This window comes from Lonchura striata, chromosome 4 (assembly GCF_050655825.1).
Source record: "Lonchura striata isolate lonStrDom1 chromosome 4, ASM5065582v1, whole genome shotgun sequence".
NCBI classification, from domain to species: Eukaryota; Metazoa; Chordata; class Aves; order Passeriformes; family Estrildidae; genus Lonchura; species Lonchura striata.
The window spans coordinates 45,788,007-45,807,792 of record NC_140706.1 but is presented as its reverse complement, the minus strand read 5'-3'; the positions used below and the strand labels follow the sequence as shown (position 1 = coordinate 45,807,792).

At 37.6% G+C, this 19,786-nt stretch overlaps 1 protein-coding gene across 6 annotated transcripts in view; it reads left to right on the top strand.

Annotated features, from left to right (window-relative positions):
* Positions 1-19,786, top strand: part of LOC146767617 (uncharacterized) — a 311,220-nt gene that overhangs the window by 96,884 nt on the left and 194,550 nt on the right. The gene's annotated exons all lie outside the window — the stretch shown is intronic.

Below are 19,786 nucleotides of genomic sequence, written 5' to 3'. Positions count from 1 at the left end.
GTCGCTTGACAACTAGTCCTGCTATTGTATTTTCTTACTCCAAGAACTGTCAGATCGGACTGGACTGAACCATGTTTGCTGTTGGAGTTTCCAGTGTTTGTTTAAAAAAGGAATATTCTGAGAGCACAAGAGGTCTGTTATCATTTTCATCTGCATACATAACTTTCAGTGACTGTAATGGGAAATAGGGAGAGGGAACAGATTGCCTAAGAATGTCTGTCTTTAAAGCAATTAGTTTGATAAATGACCTAACTTGACTGGTCAGAAAGACAACAGAAGAGAGACTTATCTATGAAGAAGTACCAAACCACGGTGACCATTCAGAACTCCTCTGCATTGAAAAACATAAAGCTTTTTGTCTCTACAGTGCTTTATTATTTTTTTGGTACTAAGCTATGCATTGATGGCTTTGAAGCAGTTGCTGTTATTCTCTGCTTTTTAAGGGAAACAGAGGCAGGAAGCTTCAGGGGTTCTCCAGATAGAGAAGTTATAGGGTCTTATCTGAGAAATTTCTGTGGGTTCTTCCATTCACTCACTACTGGACGATTGGTTACTGGGCTGAGTGGGGTGAGCAGCACCCCAAGTTACATAGAGGTTATACAGATGCAACAAGTTCTGAGAGCATTCAACTTGGAAAACCTTCATCTGTGTGGCTGAAGCCCACAGTGTGATGCAAATGTCATGTCAGATGCCTTATGTCACTATCAGCTGTTGCTTCCATAGAAAACTATTGAAAATTAGTGATTTTAATGAGATTTTCCACAAATAGGTCTCTTATCTGCTGCACAAAACTTAAAGGAATGCTGGGAATGAAGCCCTGTTTTCTGGTTTTCCCCCACTGGTTTCTCAAGAGGTCTTCAGATGCTCAGGAAAGACAAGTACTGTAAACAGTGAAGCATATAAATGACAACATACACTTTAGTTTCTAACATCAATAAATAATTAGAAAGATATTTTAGTTTACGTTTTCATATTTTCAAGGTTCCTACCAACAAAGCATTTTAGTTTTTTTTTTTTCTTTCCTGTCTGTGAAAGAACAGCTGGTTGTGTGAGATTGGTGCAATTCTTTGGTGAAATATTTTTCCATTGATGTATGGTGTTTAACAAAGAGTTGTTTTCAACCAAAAAATGTGCTCATCCCCTCAGAAATTTTCAGGGAAAAAGCACCAAACACACAAATCTGTAACCATGGTTATTAAAATGGAAAGTTCAGCTTAATTTCAGCATTTTGGTATTATAACCTCAGATTTGAAAATGAAAGTGTAGAAAAAAATGCTTTGAAGATTTTAACTTTAAAGTTGCTGGGAAATTATTTTCAGTGTGTTTTCCTTTCTATTTTGGATAAATTTCAGGATGTTCAGGATTTCTCTGGAGAATAAATCCTGAGCGTATACCAGTAGAGGATGGTTTTATCTTGAACATTCAAGTTTGTAATCAAGAAAATGCTGGCTTTATACAAAACTGTTGAAGAAGTGTTACAGGTCTGTGAGCAGCTCTTAGTTTTGTGAGCCTCTAGGAATATCTCTACTTCAATTTAAGTCAGTGATAAGAGTTTCGAAGTATGACATTTGTCATTTAACAACACTGGGAAACGCAAGGGGAAGAGGTGTAGTATTGGGTAGTAAGCTGAATATTATGTTTTTTAAAAGCTAGATTCTCAATTCTTATCCTTATTCCTCTTTTACACCTTCTTCTTTGCTGTGGCACCACTTAGATGAGGCTTTCAAGCAATTCCAACAACAAATAGAACTATTAATACCTTGAAAGAGGATTTTTCAAGAGAGATTTTGGTTCCCGAGTTCCTCACTTTTCTCTTGAATATGTCACATACTTTGGTTCTTCCTCCTTGGTTTTACCTATTCTAAGTTTAGCCCATGATAACTTCTCACAATTAGAGAAACCTGAGTAGTAAATTTTAGGGTCCCAGGAGGTTGCAAAAATCTGTTCATCAGGATCTCATGACATAACATAGCCTTTACAGTATAATGAGTTTAGGTGCAAAATCTTTGTCAGCCAAACGAGATGGGGACTTACACATTGCAGGTTTTGTGTATTTGTGACAAAAATGTGTAAATGAACACAAATTTCTTTCCGAAAGAGTTATGGCTCATCCAAGGCTCAATGCTCTCTGTGTTTCTTACTGAATCAACATACTGCCATGGCATTTCCTTACTAGATTTGCATTTCCAAGCTGAAACATGATTTAAAACTGAAAACCACATCTGTATGACAAGGTCTTTTGCTTCTGCCTGTGACACCATCGATCATGACATGTTGGCTTTTTTATTTTATTTTTTTTTGTTTTTTTTTTGAAAGGGGAGAGAAATGCTCATCAGTAGAGATCCAGTACAAATTTATACCAAACAGCCTAGGATTTTTTTCTCTCTCTCATGATGCTCATCCTCCTGTGGACAGTCCAATTATTTGCTTTTCTTTAGTTTGGGCCTTACCTCCTTTTGGCTTGTTTATTTTTCTTCTCAGCAAGGCTGTTCATTAAATTGCAACTAAAATCATGAAATGCATGTCTAGATCCCCAAACCTCCTTACATCTGGAGTGTATTCACTGTTCTTTTTTTTTTTTTTTTTTTTTAAATAAGCTTATCTCCGGTCATCAACCTGATGTCTATTTATGGATACATGCTGGCTCCTTTCTGAGTCAATATGAGTTTTGCTATTGTCTCCAGTGGAAGTTAGGGTTGTGCACTTGAACATAAAAAGTTTGATGGAGTCTTTAATTAAGTTTGTGAAAATCATTAAAGGATGATAACCTTTCATCCCTTCTGACCTCTGCTGGATTTTGAACTGGCTACCTAAAGGTTAAAAATTCTGTATTCCTTTTGCAACGCTTTGATCCAGGAAGCCCATTTTATTTTCAAATCCTTTAAATTTCCCGTTTTCTGGCTTCATTTTAAATGGTGGTGGGTAGTTCTTCTGCTTTAATTTCCTGCTTGTCATTCTTCCCCATTCATCCCCTCTAAACAAGGTTGCTTGTGAGATTCACTCTGGTTTAATAACCAGCCTTGCTGTAACACTCCCTTTGAGGCTTTGTCTTCTCCAGAGTAGACAAGAGAAGATCTTTGTGTAGAAGAAGTCTTGGATAATGTAGTTTTGTGTGTTGAGAAACACTTGAATAAATCCCATACCTTGAGCTTTAGCACAGTTTGGAATCTGGTAAAATGTCCATTCAGAAATTAAGAAAATGGGAGTTAAACTGACTTCAGGTGAAGGAAAGGAAATGTGAGCTAAGCCTTTCTGCCATTTAAAAAGTTTCTCCCCAATCTTGTGAAAAAAGTTTAATGATACTTTTGCAATTCTCAATCCTGCTATGCAATCTATTACTTGATATCAAGGTATCTGCCTATGTTTTAGGCATCAGAAATTTGGTCTGAAGTTTGGTTATTCTGAAATAAGGGACAAATTTCTCAGCTCTTTCCACAGAGTTAGGAAAAGAGGCTTTCTGATCCACACAGTTGAGCTGCCTGTTCTGGGATAAAAGCCTTCTTGTTAGATTGCAAGGGTTTTAAAAAAAATGAACTGTGCTTTCAACATTAGCTGCAAAACTTTTTGGGGTCAAACTTGCTGTATTTACTTTGAATTCCAGATTAAGATGGGAAACAGTGGTGAAAGGTGCTCAGTCTCTCCAGGATTCCCACCTGCCTTTAGTCTGGATTAAAGTTTGGGTAAATTTTTAATTTTCCTGCACAGTTTTGCTTCTCCCGTTGTAGAACTAGAACGCTTATACTGGATCAACAGATTTTGTCTGATTTCTAGCCTTAAAGTGTCCTGAACTCAAACCCCAGATGCTAACACTAGCAAAGTCTCAAAAGCTTGAATGCACATTTGGATTCAAAGCCAAATGTTGTGACTTGTATTAATTTTAAAATATACTAACTAAGCCTATCCTTCTTTCTCCAACACTCCCTAATTTCATTAGGAAAAACACCTACTTAAACTTGTTGATGAAAAATTTAAATTAATTAATTGTTATGACTCTTTTATCTTTCTTCTCTGCTGTGTGTTGATTCTTCTCTGGTGTGTTGATTTACTGAAAATAAGGTGTTCTTTTTCTAGTATTCTGTCCTCACAACTGCAAAATCCTATCTGATATTTGTTAACAAATTGGTCACTCCATTAACATTTTTAAGCTCTGAGTTTGACTCTTATGTGTCTAAGTAAATCCTAGAAACCAAGGTTGACTCAATTTATCTATCATCAATCCTTTAATGTGTTCAATCACCATTATAATAGGAAATACAAGGGGTTGGGGTAGCCATCAGTAAGACACCAGTTCTAATGCCTTTTCTAGCCATGAAAGAGTCTTATATCTTTTAAACATCTTATTGCTTCTACAATACTGATATTTTTAACCTTTCCACTAATTGTTTCTAAAATCTTGAAGGCAGTTGTTCAGATAAATCTTCTTTTCATCGAATTAAAGGTAGCCTTCTTCTGGTGACTACAGCAGTCTGCTGGAGCTATGAATGGTAGCAGTTCGGTTTCTTGGTTATAAATTGAGAAGCTAAAGGGTAATGATTCTGCAGCTGGTAAAAAATGGAAACTCTCATAAATAATTTTCATCTTTTTTTTATTAAAAAGAAAAATATGAAAAATTGAAAAAAATATTTTTAAACATAAAGAAATGCTTGTTCTTTGTACAGTAATTTTTGCAAACCATTAACCTGAATCAACTATCTGCATGTTAAACTAAAGCTGAAGAGAAAATGTAAATATTCCAGATATTTGCTCTTCAATAGGAAGCATTGAAGGGGTGTGATTTTTTTTTTTCCCTGTTTTGCTTTTCATTTAGTAGCCAACTAAATCTAATGAACTTTAGCATTGTCTGAAATCACTGAACTTTCATTTGTGCAAGTAAACTTGCACAAATTGAGTGCAATAGGAAATGCTTTACACAAATGTAGCTTAGTTTCACTCCTTAATCAGACTTAAACAGGACACCAAAGGCAGTAATGTTATCTTACATCCCAGAAAAAACACAGAATGGGATGGGTGGGATTTCTTTGAAGTATCACAGTATCTACTTCTTCAGTGAGTCACATTCCCATTAATAACATTGCTTGAACAAAACCAAGGCCAGGTGATTTATATAGTGGAGTGCTGCTTAGCCTGTCTCAGGTTCAGTAAATGTTTCACTGCACAGTAAAGTTACTGTGGCAGCACCCTGTAGCACCTTTTAAGTAAAACATGCTGCTGCTATGTGAAGGTAGGGTGCTTACTGTTAATAAGGGTGAGGGGGACAGATGCAGGAAAATCCCTCTTAAATTATTTACCAAAATGTTCCCTTTGTTTTAATTGCCTTTCAAGAGTTGCTACTCAAATTAAAGTCTGTTTTAATGGTAACGCCTCCAAATGCATTTTATAGTAAAAGACAGTTTCAGGGATTTTAAATGTTCTTTTATAATTTTTCTGTAGATTTAATCAGTAAGTAACAAATTGACAAAAGAGGCAAAGGAGCCATCTTTGATTCTAGAAGGATTATTAGAAAGGAAGACAAGATATTAAAATTCTAGGTGTAAGCATGACAGTTTTAGAACTTGCATAAGGAAGAAGAAACAATTAGGAGAAATAAGAAAAAATTGCATCTTTTTACTTAGCAGCTTAATTTCTGCATGTTTGTTTGCACCCCATCTAATTTCTGAAGGTTTTGCAGGCTGTCATTTGAAACATTCATCAATCCTGTCCATAGTTGCTAATGTTTTCTTAACTGAAATTTTAAAGGTCTCTAGTCAGTCAACAGCTCTGCCTCAACCAAACTGTCTCAAGTTAGGATTTCTTGGAATTTAAAGGTGCAATACAGGCCACTTCAAAAGCCTAGAGATTTCTTTTATTTGACAGACTTCACAATATTGGAGGAGAGTCACAGAAAATCCCCTTTATATAATATCAGACATAATTAATGGAAGAATCAAGCCAATAAACCTGCCATAGGAAGAGAGGCAGCTTCTCTGCTGTGTTCCATCCCCTTCTGCATTGACCTGGGAGAACAGGAGTGATTAGTTTTGTGAACATAAACTTACCCAGTTGATATCATTTTGGGACATAAGTCATTGCTGGTACACAAGCCCTTTGTTTTGAGGCAAATAAAAATGTGATATTGAAAAATATATACGTTAGAGGATTTACACAACTACTGCCCTTTTGAACCTAATGCTTTGCAGGAAAGGATAAGGCTCAACCCAAATTGTGCTTCAGTCTCTGCTGTGTATATGTCAAATATCTGCTAATGTCTGCTGAGAGCTGATTCATTCTTGTTTTCATATGTACCTCTCCTATAATAAAAATGCAGGACTTCTCAAGCACATTGCTAGCTAGGGACTCAGCTCTGGCCTTTCCTCACAGACTTGAGATTTTATGGTTTTGTAATTTCAAGGGGGACAAAAGAAATTTTGCACCTTTTTTTGTCATATTGCACAAAATAGAACTATTTTAAGCCAATGAATTGAACATAGGTATTACAAAATTGTCCCTTGGAAAATTAGGGGATGGGTCAGGGTGTTCAGTCAAACTTCTTGGAGTTTCCCAATGTTTTGATATATCTAACAAAATCCTACACATTGCATAAAGCTGGAAAGGAACCAGTGATGTTAAGACAATAAAACAATAATAAATGAAGTGCAAATTTAAACAGGTGATGAAGATAGTATACAATACTTAAATACACAGTGTACTGCATGCTTATGATTACTTTAGGGAAAGAAGAATTACAGCCATCTATGCCTTTAAAAATCAGGTAATTGGGATCTTTCACCATGATAACTGAGTGCCCAGAAAAGGGGACCATAGTGATAGTGCATGTGGAGTTCAAGTCCTACTAAAAGGCACTGGGGTTAAACTTTGGGTATACTGCCCACTGTTTAAATATGAACTACTCAAAAGAAAGATACAGAAGTTTAAAATAACAGCATGCAGGTTTCTTTATAGAATTTAAAGAATGAAAAACACTTGAAAAAATATCAGCAGGCAGGGGCAGGAAGAACAAACGGTAACCAAATTGGTTCCTGTGACAAACCATAACATTTACTTTAAAGCATCAGCGTGCTAGTCAGTAAAAGTCAAGCTACTACTCTTTTAATAGATCCCAGGCCTTCTTAAACTCACTGGTCTGCAAGTATTACCCAGGTCAAGAGCAGGTCAAAAAGTGAAAACCCATGTGAAAGTAAACTTTAAATATCTGCTTTTGAAGAGCTACAGCAGAATGTCTCTGCTATAGTAAATATATTTCCTCTGTTTATATGGTATTATACAGTATACTGAGCTTACAAAATTGATCCTTTCTGCATTGTTTGCTCATTTAAGAATTAAGAATCTCTCTCATTAGAGTTTTGCATAAGCCAAATTTATTTTACTCTTAAGGTTGTGGGGATTTAATTTTAATTGTCATGGCATTCGACTAGATTTTTTTTTACAGACAATATCACCATTACTTACAGTAACTTCCATTCCATTTACCAGACCATGTCTCTTAAAGACTTATTGTTTAACTATTTGTATACAAATGCACTTAGGCAAGCTGGATTTCTAGCCTTGCTGCCTGATGATAATATAACATCAAGATTCAGGGATCTGAAAATAAAATCCTGGGCTTAATTCCAACATTTCAGACAATACTGCAGTGATACAAGGTATATTTTAAAAATCCCTTTTCCCTATTTTACATTACTGGAATACCATGGGTTTTGTTTTGGTGTGTTTGATTTTTTTTTTTTTTGTTTTCCTTAAAGATTTAAAAATATCAGTGTTGTATGTTGGTGCTTTCAATTTATGGTCTGATTCCTATCCAGAATTGATGTCTTCTTTGAGGTCCACAGAGTGAGGAGACTGTGACTCCCTGTTTTGAATTTATTTCCCTAGTAGAATGTGTATTAATTTGGTATGCAATACACTTGCTTCAGCTTTTGCTGGAGTGAAAGGTCATAGTCTGAAGCTGGTTTTCATTTTGTTTTATATGTGTTAATGTAATACCTTATGAATTACCCTGGATTTTTTTTCTGACAGCTAAAAAGCATAATCAGTTTTCCTTCCAGGAGGATGGAAAGAAAAGCAAGAATTCCTATTTGAGAGATGATTTAAATTGTTTTCCCTTATCTTTTACTCTTTCATATATAAGTAGTGAGTGAGATTCTGGTTCTGTTTAAGCTGATGGCAAGGCTCCCATGGATTTCCATTGGGCTGGGATATTGCTAAGTGTTACTGTAGTTCTCAGGGCTGTTATGCTTGCACATGAGACTTTTGCCAGCTCAGTAAAATAGCACAGATCTGAAACGAGCTGAGTTGTTGCTTTGCTTTTCCCCAAGGGCCCATTCTACTGTTGTTATGGAAGCAGAAGTCCCAATAAAGGGACTTCGTAGTTTTTCAAGGATGTTGAGGCTTAAGAGGAGAAAAAATAATGTAAACTCTGTCTTTCATGCAGTTGTCTTCAAGTTTGATGCAAATTTGTGCTAAACATGTGCCTGACAAGGCACAACAAAATGTGAAATTGTAAGTGATGGGGCAGGTACAACCTGCATTTGAGAGTACCGAGATACTCTTTTGGTGTTCAACTAATGATATATGTTTTGTTTATTGGCTGGGAAGAAGAGGATTTGGTGGTAGATATTATGCCAGAAAATATATTATTTCGTCTTGCTGGTTCCTATTTTTGAAAGCTGCGATGCTTCAGATGTTTAAGATAAGAACATGTGAACTTGCAAATTAAATTTCCAGAAGCTAGAGTGGAAACTGAAGTTTAGACAGAAATTTGGGTCAGGGTAAAATAACTGTTCTCTGTATTCAGAAGAATAGAATAAAAAGCCAGAAGCAGACACAAGTGGATGAATCCAGACTGCTGCACAAGATGCTTCTAATAGAAGTCACATTTGCCTGCATTCAGTGCATTTTGGGAAAAAAACTCCATCGTTTAGTTTTGCTTCTCCAAAAGCAGAAAGAAGTGCAGAATGGAAGTTCCCATGTAAATGATGGGAACTTGATGAAGAAGAATGTCTTTCCTGGGGACAAATATAATTTATATAAAAAAGTCAATTAGTTTTGCACCTTTTCACTACTAACCTTCATCCCCCTTGAGATGGTTGGCTTTTCTTTATTTTTTCCAGTGAAGCTAGATCTTCTCTTTAATGTCTGTTGTGCATTGAGTTTTTACCATTTCATTATAGAGAACAAATTTCAAAAATATACGTAAGATTCATAACAATATTAGGTGCTGCATGTGGGCTTTTCTGAAGGAAAGGGCTAGTAAAATGCTTGCTGGGACACAGGAAATTGTTTCATCTCCTTAGTCCATCACAGATATTTAAGTGAACTTAGATACTACTCAGGTCAGCATTGCAGACCCTAAGTGATATAGGAACTGAAATATCTCAGGAGAAAAGCCCAGCAGTATCTCAAGTGAGAGCTGGAATTGCGCTCTTGAATTAAACACCATGTCTCTGCAACCCTTGCAGAGTGGCTGCTGGACCCTGCGTGCTTACAGACCCCCTGGCAACTTGGTGGGCCACTGAGCGACCTTAAACTGCCCAAGTGTTTGCACCTATCCAGGAATGCACTTTGACAGCAAAGCCAGTAGTGCAGGCTATGCTTGGGTGAAAGAAACCCAGTCCTCAGTTGTGCAGGGACACTCAGTGGGCTCTGACATAAGCAGGCTCTATCCAATCTGCAAGGGCAACACCACCTTTCCCTCAAATTTCAGTCAAGAGGAGACAGCTGCTGACAGCAGTGTGCAGAGTGGCTCCTTGAACCATGGATGGCTGGTAAGAGCTCCTTCCTCCCTCTGTGGAAATGTAACAGTGATTATTCTTGAATATGGAGAAAAGTCATGAAGATAAATAAAGGAAAGTTTATTACAGTATTGAGAGTCATATTGGTCATGCAGCATTCCAGCTGACCAACATCTAGGTGCCTTTGGACAGCTGACCAGAGTAACCTTTAGAAATCACCTGATTTCAGAGAACACATCAACCAGGTGGGCATAGCAGAACAAAAATGAAAACAGATGGAATAATTAATTGTCTGTGAAAGCTGGTAAGTCTCTGTGTACATGTGTGCATGCATGTGCTGACCAGCTGTACTACCTGTGTTACACAGCAGAGTCCCAAAGTAGGTACCCAAGTACAGCAGCTGTCCTCATAAAAGACCCCACTCTCTGGTGATGTAGTTGTCTCCTAAAGTTTTTTTTGGGGTGAGGGGGGTTGTGTTTTTTCTCCTCTCTTTTTTTTTTTTTTTTTTTTTTATTTTCCTCTAAATCTGGGCTTGCTAACACTTCAGTGGGCTAGCAACATGGGTTATATCCCACTAATTAAATAACAGGGGTATATAGATCTTCTGGCTAAATTATACTCTCTATTGTTTTGGTACCACCAATTAAGCCAGAGACATCTGTTATGTTGTGCTTGGTCAGTAGTGCTGTTTCTACCATAGGAATTCTTGCTGATGTGGATCAGCTAGCCACAGGTTGGGCTTCTTCAAAATGCTTTATGCCACTCTGCCCCTCTATATGTTTATACACATCTGTGATTTACATATTAGTGCTGAACTGGAGATAGTGTGCTCACATGAATCCATCCAGGTACTTGTTTTTATTTTCTTAAAAAAACTATGCTTAAAGAGACCTTTTTATACTATATTTTCAAATTTTTGTCGGTGATTGCAGCTTTATCAATGGAAATGTTTAAGTAAAGTTACATATTTTAAGGTATTTTTGTCCAGATTTTCCAGAATGGCTGTTGGAAGTGAAGGTTTGTTTCTCTGAACTATCCCTTTTGCCCATGAAGCTCAAAATTCAAGTGTTCTCTTTATTTTTCTTTTTTCTCTTATTTTCCTGCCTGTTTTTCATTCTTATAGCACTAACATTAGTGTAAAATCAGGCAATGAGGAGTGAATTGTATATCCTTTTGCCTATCACCCCACTTCTGTGATCATCTAGTTCATAGATGTTTTCAATTACCTTGCTATTTGTTTTGCCTTGTGATCTTGCCCAATCAGTATTTAGACAGTGATGCAATGTATGTACAATCCCTGCAGGTATTTAACAATACCTCTTTGCACTTTGTCAAGCTTCTTCCCCCAAATGTGCCTTGAATACTGTTGCAGAAGAGAAGGCAGATTAATTTCAAGAAACTACAATAATAAATTTTAGACATCTGTACTTTCAGGTTCACAGTTAAAAAAAATAAAAAGGCACAAACCTCCCCTTAAAAACAAACAGCTCAAACATAAAAAAAACCTCCAAGCTAACAGATGTACTTTATAGCTTATAGGTATGTTTTACCTAGGCTAGCTAATAGTTTCTGTGTGGGAAACTGGAGTGTGGGCTGTTTGTTTACAGGGATCTAAACATGTGTATTTTTATAACTCCTCTGCTGTCATAATGAATTACCAACCATAAGCTGTCCTTTGTTGGTTTTCAAGAAAATCAAATGAAACCCAGCAGGAGCTCCCAGAGTGCATTGTCCAAGAGTGTAAAAATGCTGGGTTGATGACAGATCATACTGTTTTTATTAAAGCTAAGAACACTGACTTTACTTTGCTTTTTGACCCTAGTGCTTTACTGTCAAGGTGATTTTATTTCTACAAATTTTCCTTCTGCAGGCCTCATCAACGATTCACCATAAAACATTAGACAAATTCCGATCATCTGTATGTGATTAGAGCAGGTTCTGTTGTGCTGCTCGCCACAACTTAAAGTGATGGTTTTCAGCTTTTTCTGAAAAGGAGCCAATTTACCAGCCTTCATTCATAACACAATGTCTCCTTGTTTTCATATCAGTTTTCTTTGGTTCTTTTTAAGCTGATAAGAACATAATTGAAGGAATTTTAATGCACTGTTTGCTAAAGACTGCAACCAATTTTTCAAGTCTACTGTCTAAAAAATTTTACCTTAAAAAATGGTTTTGTACAAATGCCCTGACAGATGAGCAGGATCCACATGTGACAGTTTGCTCTGAGAATAGTATGAATAATTGAAATTCTGTTAAGAAAAATATTCCCAGATTATGCACATGATGACATTGCAAGACTTTTACATAGACATTTTCACGTTCTTTTCTATAAGAATTTCAAGTAAACAATAATCTAATCTTACATTATTTCCAGCCCCATGCCAGAGTCAGAATAATTAATTCTACTGCTATAAATTTTCCACATCTCTATTAACCCAATTAATTTAATAGAATATATGTGTATTAAAACTATATTTTTATTCTTTTCAAGTAAAAATATTTTAAGAATGAAAAACATGTTTTTTACAGAAACCTATATATTGAGTTTTTTTTCAGCAATAAGTTTAGAAAAACTTCCATGGAGCGTAGTTATGAGATAGAAGAAGAAGAGCAGGAAGTCTTGTTTTTATTTCTCTATATCAATGCACGCAATCTAGTCTTGCATGTTACAAAAAGGTACAATTCCTAGCAATGTCTGTCTGTGGTTTAGGATTAACCATTGTTTTCTTGGAAGAAAGAAAGACTGGCACAGTGAATCTGTCCTGGTGACCTGGATGTTCATCTAGTATTGGCTTCTTGGGTTAGAGATTTTTTTTCTGTTCTTCAAGGAACCCAAACAATTCAGACTTACAATGCTGGACTGGGTATTTATTTTGTCACTTGATGCCTTCTGATTTAAGCACTTCATGGCCAAAGAAGCACTCAAGTGCTCTTATGCATCTCCTCATATATGCACATACAACTCTATTTGGCACCTGATATAAAATTGGAATTATTTAATTTTATTTGTTTCATTAGCTTACTGAGTACTAGAATAGTCATCATCTGTGTCAAAATATATCTGCTTATTGGCTGCTTTACAAAATCACTTCTCTTGAATGAATACTTGCTACAATACTGTAGACTTCAGATTTTTAGTGGAATTTTTTCTCTACATGTTGCCAGTTGTGGTACAAGACAAGATACTAGTGATCCATTTTAGAAAACTTCAAGATACTCAAGGGCACCCCTGATTTATGTGCAGCTTTACTCCAGTGTAACATTACTGATGATGGCTTTTCTCTGTCAGCCTTGTCTGACATATTTTTTCTCATTGCACCTCCTCTTTTCACCATGATGAGTGAGGCCAAATCTTAAAACTGAGGGACAAACTAGCCATAAGAAGAATTTCTTCTTAAAGTTATTTGCAAAATTTAGCAAATACATGAGAAAGCACACATTATACACAGCAATAGAATTTTACAGAGATGATTTGGCAGGGAAATCCCCAAAAATGCTTCATGGCAAACTTTGCAGAGCAGCCGTATGCAGTAAATTAATGTGTGGTATGATCTCATTTCGACAGTCCTAATTCAAGATTGTTGGCTTCCCTCATCTTGGAAGACTCACTGGTAAACACAGTTAAATGGTCACTAATATGGTGAAGATCTTCAGAAAATATGCATTTTGGCAACTAAAATAAAAATGCTGATGTACTGAGGTAAATGTTTAATAAGAGATCAATTGTACAACATCAGGCTGAATTTCTGCTTGTATTAGGAAAACTGCACGTGTCAAACCAAAAATCAATGTAAGTTTCAGATGCCAAACAACTTGTGGACTGAGGCTGTTTTCCTCTGCATTACTCAGTCTGTGAGTTATGTCAACAGGAAAGCCAAGCATTTTGCACATTTTAAATTGCTGGTGAAATCACAGGTTATTCAGCAGGAAACAGAGTGAAACCAACCATGTTCTCAAAAAAATATGGAGAAGCAATTTTTAGACTGGAAAAACATTTGTTTTGAGAAGTGCTAGGTCTTTTGTTTGGCTTGTTCTCAAGGCCAGGCTGGTGCCTTGAACCCCATGGATTCAACCAGTAGCACTTATGCTGCAAAGGGTATATAGAGGTATGATTTTTTTTGAATGGAAAAAGACTGATTCTTACTGGTCATTGGTGACAAATATCTTTTGGATCAGCATAGACAGGGGCTCTTTTCCCAAATACGGTGTCTATTGCTCAGTCTCACAAAGTTCGCCTGTGGTTTTGAGGATCTGCATATGCAAAAGACATTGGCCAAAACTGGAACTGGAAATAAGCTACCCCAGGAAAGCTGGGGGTAGTAGGATTTTTGAAGAACTTCCATTTAGATATTCATTATGCTGTGGGGTTAGATGGGGAGGTGCTATAGACATGAGGTCTGGAGGCAAGGATGAACATGGGAGAGAAAGGCTGGGATTTATGTAGTTGGATGGGCAGCCCGTGGCTGTTATGTTCTTTATCTTTTAGCACTGGGGTCCCTTCATCTGAGTGTAGGATTTCTTCATCTGAGGTCCCCCTTATAAAAGAGCATCCAGTGCCCACTTCTTCCTGCTCTCTGTCAGCTGGCTGTGGCTTCCAACTCTCTGTGAGCAGCTGAGCCAAAATCTCAAAGCCTCCTCTCTGTTCTAAAACCTACCCACTGGAGAGGCATAGTAATTCTGTTATTAACCTTTTAATTTGGCCTTCTCCCTGGGAGGAAAGAATCTGCCTTGGAACAGATGCACTGCGCAGTTTTCCTCTGTTTTCATTTAGTTTGCTTTTTTTTAGTAACTAGAAAATCTGTGATATAGTAATTCAGTGCACAAATGAGGGTGCTGCTGTGCTGTATTTCTTTTTTCCACGAGCTGGATGCTGAAGTTTGTCCATCAAAGCCCAGTGATGGCCAGGAGTCACTGCTTCCTGAGTGTACTGACTGTGACTTGCCCCTTGAATCCATTTTTACTCAAGTAGTTCCCAGCTCTGACTGCATCTGTGTTTTGGGAAGCCATTGGGGATGTTTCTCACCAGTGATTCCCACAAGGTTCTCAAGGTCACTAAGGTTCTTGGTTGCTTCAAGGCTGTATGTGCCCTGATTTGGCCCATGTTGTCTAGTGCTCTGATCTTTTGCCAAAGGTATATTTTAACAGTTTTGTAATGGAAATCTGTGTTCTATACAACTCTTAGGGCATTTAAAAACAACCCTGTGGCTAGTTTTCTTTTTTTTTGATCTATGAAAGGCATTCTGAGGTGATGGAGTTATTGATACTCTTGTTTTAATGATAAAAAAGTTATGTATTTCTTAAGAAATTGATATTAAAACTTATATTTCTTATACTAAAATATTTTACTTAGCAGTACTTCAACAGAAAAGAGTGGACTTTCTGAAGAATGTTACACCGTAATTAAATCAGCCACTTAAAATGCAGTGGTATAAATGTGTTTAATTTGTCTGCTAATAAGAGGTTGGTCAGAAAAATTCAAACAGCACAAAAATTTCAAGGATCTTTGAAGACTGACTTCCTAATTTTATTATGGTGTGTTTGTAAATATGTATACTTAGAAACACAGAACATGATGTGCAAATTTACACTTGCTGAATATTAAATATGAAACAATCATGTAAATGTGAGGTAAACCTGTTAAGTAGCAGCTGTGGGCCCACAATGCTGTGTTCAGGCAACCCAGCAGTCATTCCATCAGTACACGAGGTTTGTGCTGCAGAGTTCAGGAGAATGTCTTTGTATCTCTTATTTCTGCTCTGACTCTTTCTGACAGACTGATAAAATTAGCAAGTGATGAAGAAGCTTTTAACTGTAAATGTGTATTTTCTAGAATATCTTTTACTGCTGATCACATCTGTGAGGCTGAAGTGGGCACTGGGACCCACAGTCATGGAACAGCTTGTATGAGTGTGTCCATGATAGTGGGACTCACTCAAAATACTAGATACTTTGATTTAGGATCTCTATTACTGCAATTAGGGCTGCCGAATTGGTCTTCTGCAAAAGCACCTAATCTCAGTAATCTTATAATCCCATACATCTGTGTGTTAACACAGCTGCATTCCAGGAGAACTAGGCTGGATATGCATATGTATCACAGAGGCAATTACATCTTTGAGTATGGTATAGTACAGCTTAGTCATAGCTGTGCCTCTTTGTGAAATGAGCAGCTTTGAAAAATTAACCTAAAAATAATATTTTGGGGGAAGGCATCTGAAGTTAATGTATAACTAGTAGTTTTGCTTTTTTTAATTCCATATGCTTTTAGTTCCCAATTTTGTCTTTCTCATTCTTTGATAATCTCTATTTTTTAAATAAAGGAAATATTTTCGTTCATAAAAAGTCATCATATAATCCTGGGTTATTTAACAGTGAATAGAATTGAAGTAATTTTATTATGCTCTTTGACATTAATGCTGTATATTCATTATATAGGTTATGCCTCTGTATATTTAGGTATGTATGAATCACTCCTTTCATCTTGCTTGCAGAAAAAAAAGATGATTCAGACCAAAGTGGACCAGTGTGACATTTTGGGATCTCTTACTCAGTGGTAGGTTGCCCTTGGCTGGCTGCTGGATGCCCACCCAGCTGCTCTAAGTCTCTTTCTCAGTGTCACAGTTTAGAAAAAAAGATAGAAAATCTCATGGGTTAGGTAAGACTAGAAGGTCACTCAATTACCATCATGAGCAAAACAGGCTTGAAGTGGGAAAATTGAATTTATTGCCAGTTAAAATAGCGCTGCATACAGAGTTGAGCAGTGAGATTCAAAGATGCCTTCCTTCTGTACTGGAACCACTGATGTCCAGCTCAGGGTAGCCTCTGACCTCCTCTCACATTTCCTGGTCCCTGGTGGGCTCTCAAGGTGAGGGCAGGGTCAAGCAGTGGCAGTGGTAAGAAAGGGGAGTTGTGGACAAGCTCCAGCTTCCACAGGTCACTCTCTGTGGCCTAAATTAGAGGAGCATTGGGCAAGTTATCAGCTGTGGCTGAGAACCCTCCGTGAGTTTCTCAGTGCTGCTTCCCTGTACGTGCATTAGCCTCAGCTAAGGCTGCCTGCAGAAATACCTGCTTGACCGCAGCAAATCTGCTGGCTTTCTGTAGGCTCACTCTATGGCATCTGTCTGTGACTTTGTTGCAGTAGAAAAAGTGGAAGGTATAATTTCCTACTGCCACAAGTCTCTCTACCCCTAATGGCTCAGATCCTCTGGTGCTTCTTGGCTTGTTCTAGGAATGGCATGTCCAGGGTCCTGTAAGCAATCTGTCTGAGAGGTTTTACCACTCACACAATCGTAGGGTCCCCTGGACAGGTTCAGCAAAGCACATAAGTACATGTTTTATTTTAATCACATGTTTAAGTCCTATTAGTATTTATGGGAGTACATTGTGGGCTTATATTTAGGTAATTGCTTAAAAATGATTTATTGAGGAGAGATAAAATTAAGCCTACACTTAAGAGCTTTGCTCATTGAGAGAGTGGAATATTTACATTTGCTCCAAACACATGTTCAAGCCATTAGGACTTGTGATATCTGTGTGTTTTGCTACATTTTTGCTGTCTTGCAGTTGGTTAAGGAGAAACCAAGGTGCACAAGTGTGACACTTTATTGGTGGATTCTCTTTAAAAACAGTTCATTAAAAAAAAAAAAAAGAAAGTGGTTTCTTGTACAACAACCTGCATAAAAGCCGATGGGTTTTACTTTCATTCCTCTGTCTCTTTAAATGTGGATATTGGGTCCAGGTCTGCAGCTGGTCCAGATAGAGCAGTGTGCTGGGCTCTCTGCCTTAGAGAAGCCTACATCGTGAGTGCTGTCTTGGAGCTTGCAGGTACTGTAACTCTTTTTAAGTTTTTGTGGCTTTTGATTTGCCTTTTTTTCCCCAACCTTTCAATTTTGTCTGAATTTATGTGCACAGAAATGCTAGCAATGAGTTACAGCTCTGGGTGTGTGTGCAGAAAAGCTGTGGCACACAGTTGCCTAATGGGAAACAGTTGGGTTTGCTCTGCTGTTTTGCAGAGCACTTCCTGGAGGAGGTAAATTCTTTGGAAATTAGAGTTTGTGTGCTTTCTTATTGGGAGAAGTGGAGTTCTTTAACACATTTTGACTGGCTGGAGAAGTTTTATTGCAGGCTTCAGGAGAGTTCTATGTTCTTCAGTGCCTCTCTGCTGCTAGTTCACTGTTTTATTGAAAATTTAAGCAGTTTCATAGGATTTGGGATTTTTTTCAGAAAAAGCCTAGCTCTTGGAGACAAGTAGCAAGGGTTGAGTCACAGCTTTAATTGTGTACAATAGGCATGTACCAGAGCTTAGTATTTCAGGAAAAAACCCAGCTAAAATGTGAGTTAATTAATCTTTTCTAAACTAGGCCTTCAAAAGCTACTGTAAAAGAGACCAAGTTATGCTCCTACCTTGTGATTTCTTTAAAGGTCTCTTTCACGATCTGAGGTTCCCACTCATGATTTATCCTGAATACTTGGGGTTTGGCAGTACCCTTGCTGCACAGGACCAGAGGCATTTGATATACTATTTGCTTCTGTTGATTCTGAGAAGTTTAAAATATATGTTCAATTTTATGGTGCAAGCAGCTATTGGCTTTCTGGAAGGCTTCCACAGCAAACTGGGTCTCTGAATGTGCACATGTGCCCCCAAAGCCTCCTCACACAGCCCTGATCTGTGAGAGTAATGCATGCGGGAGCTCTGGGCTGCCAGAAAAGCAGATATTCACAAGCATTACCATAAACCATATTTGCATATCAATCATTCATACTTGAAAGCAGGGGTTAGTAACCCTTTCTTTCTGAGCTGGCATGTTCCACTGTGTGTTCTGCCACTATGGCTTTGATCTGTAGAAAAGCATGTTTACTTTTTAACAACAAAACAGTAGTTCTCTTTTGATTGGGATGTGTAGCTCTGCTAAAGGGTAATAAAACCAGTGAAAAACATTTGAAATGAAGACTTAATATTTTCACATGAGGGTTGTCTTTTATTATGAAGAAAAAATGTGCTCTTCAAAGATGCAGGCTAGTTAATATCAAGATGGGTCCACTTAATCGCAGGTGTGGTTTTTTTTTACTTAATCTGCAAAATCAAAAAATATGAACTCAGTGCTTCGAAGTATTAGGACCATACAGAGCAGAGTTGGTAAATGCGTGCAGATCTGCCTCATTTTGTCTGCCAAAGGAAGCACCTTTGGCAAAGATGGCATTGCTTCCTGAAAAAAAAAACTTGTGCGTTTTATTTTGCTTGTGGCCTCTGTAAGAGCTTTACAAGGCTTTGCAGGCCAGTTGATGTAACCTACTTTGGCTCAGGAAACCAGTAGCTACTGAAACTGAGGACACCATAAGCAGGCAGTGTTGTTCATGGCATAAGGGCTTGTGAGCCAGGGATACCGGTACTCCAAACTCCTGTCTCTGTGTGACCTTAGGCACATGTCCTGACCTCTGCTTGTCTCATTTGCCCAGCTGTATAATTGGGTAAAGCAGGAGCTCTTTGAAAACTAGGTGGTATACCTGAGCTGAATTTTCCTGGTTAAAAGAAGGAATTCTTAAATTTTTTTTCCTAACTTGTGCTTGGTGCGTAAGTGTATTTGGACACTTCTCCTGTTTGTTTGAGGCTGAAGGTAGCACAGAAGAATGAGGTCATCATATGAAAATCACCTACCACAGTCTCCCCACAAGTTTGCAAGGGAAAATCTGAAGAAGGCCTGATTTAGTGTGGTGGGTCAAGATCTCCTCAGGGTAGATGATGGGTGTTTTAGTAAAGAAAACCCTGCAAGAATCAAAGAGAAGAATCCAGCACAATCCCATAGTGAGCTGATCTGTATTTTTAGTGAATTTGTCTGGGTTATGTTTACACCCCACACTTTTTTTTCTTTCTTAACACGTAGCTTATGGGCATGAACAGTCCCATAAACAGGAAGTCCTGTGTGTCTCTTGGAGATAGACCTCAGAAAGGGAATTTTCAACTTTCTTGCATGAGGCCACCTTCAGCTTAGAGTTTCCTTTCAGACTTGCATATGAAATTGTTCGCATGTGTGTTTCTAAAATAAAGAATGGGATTAAAG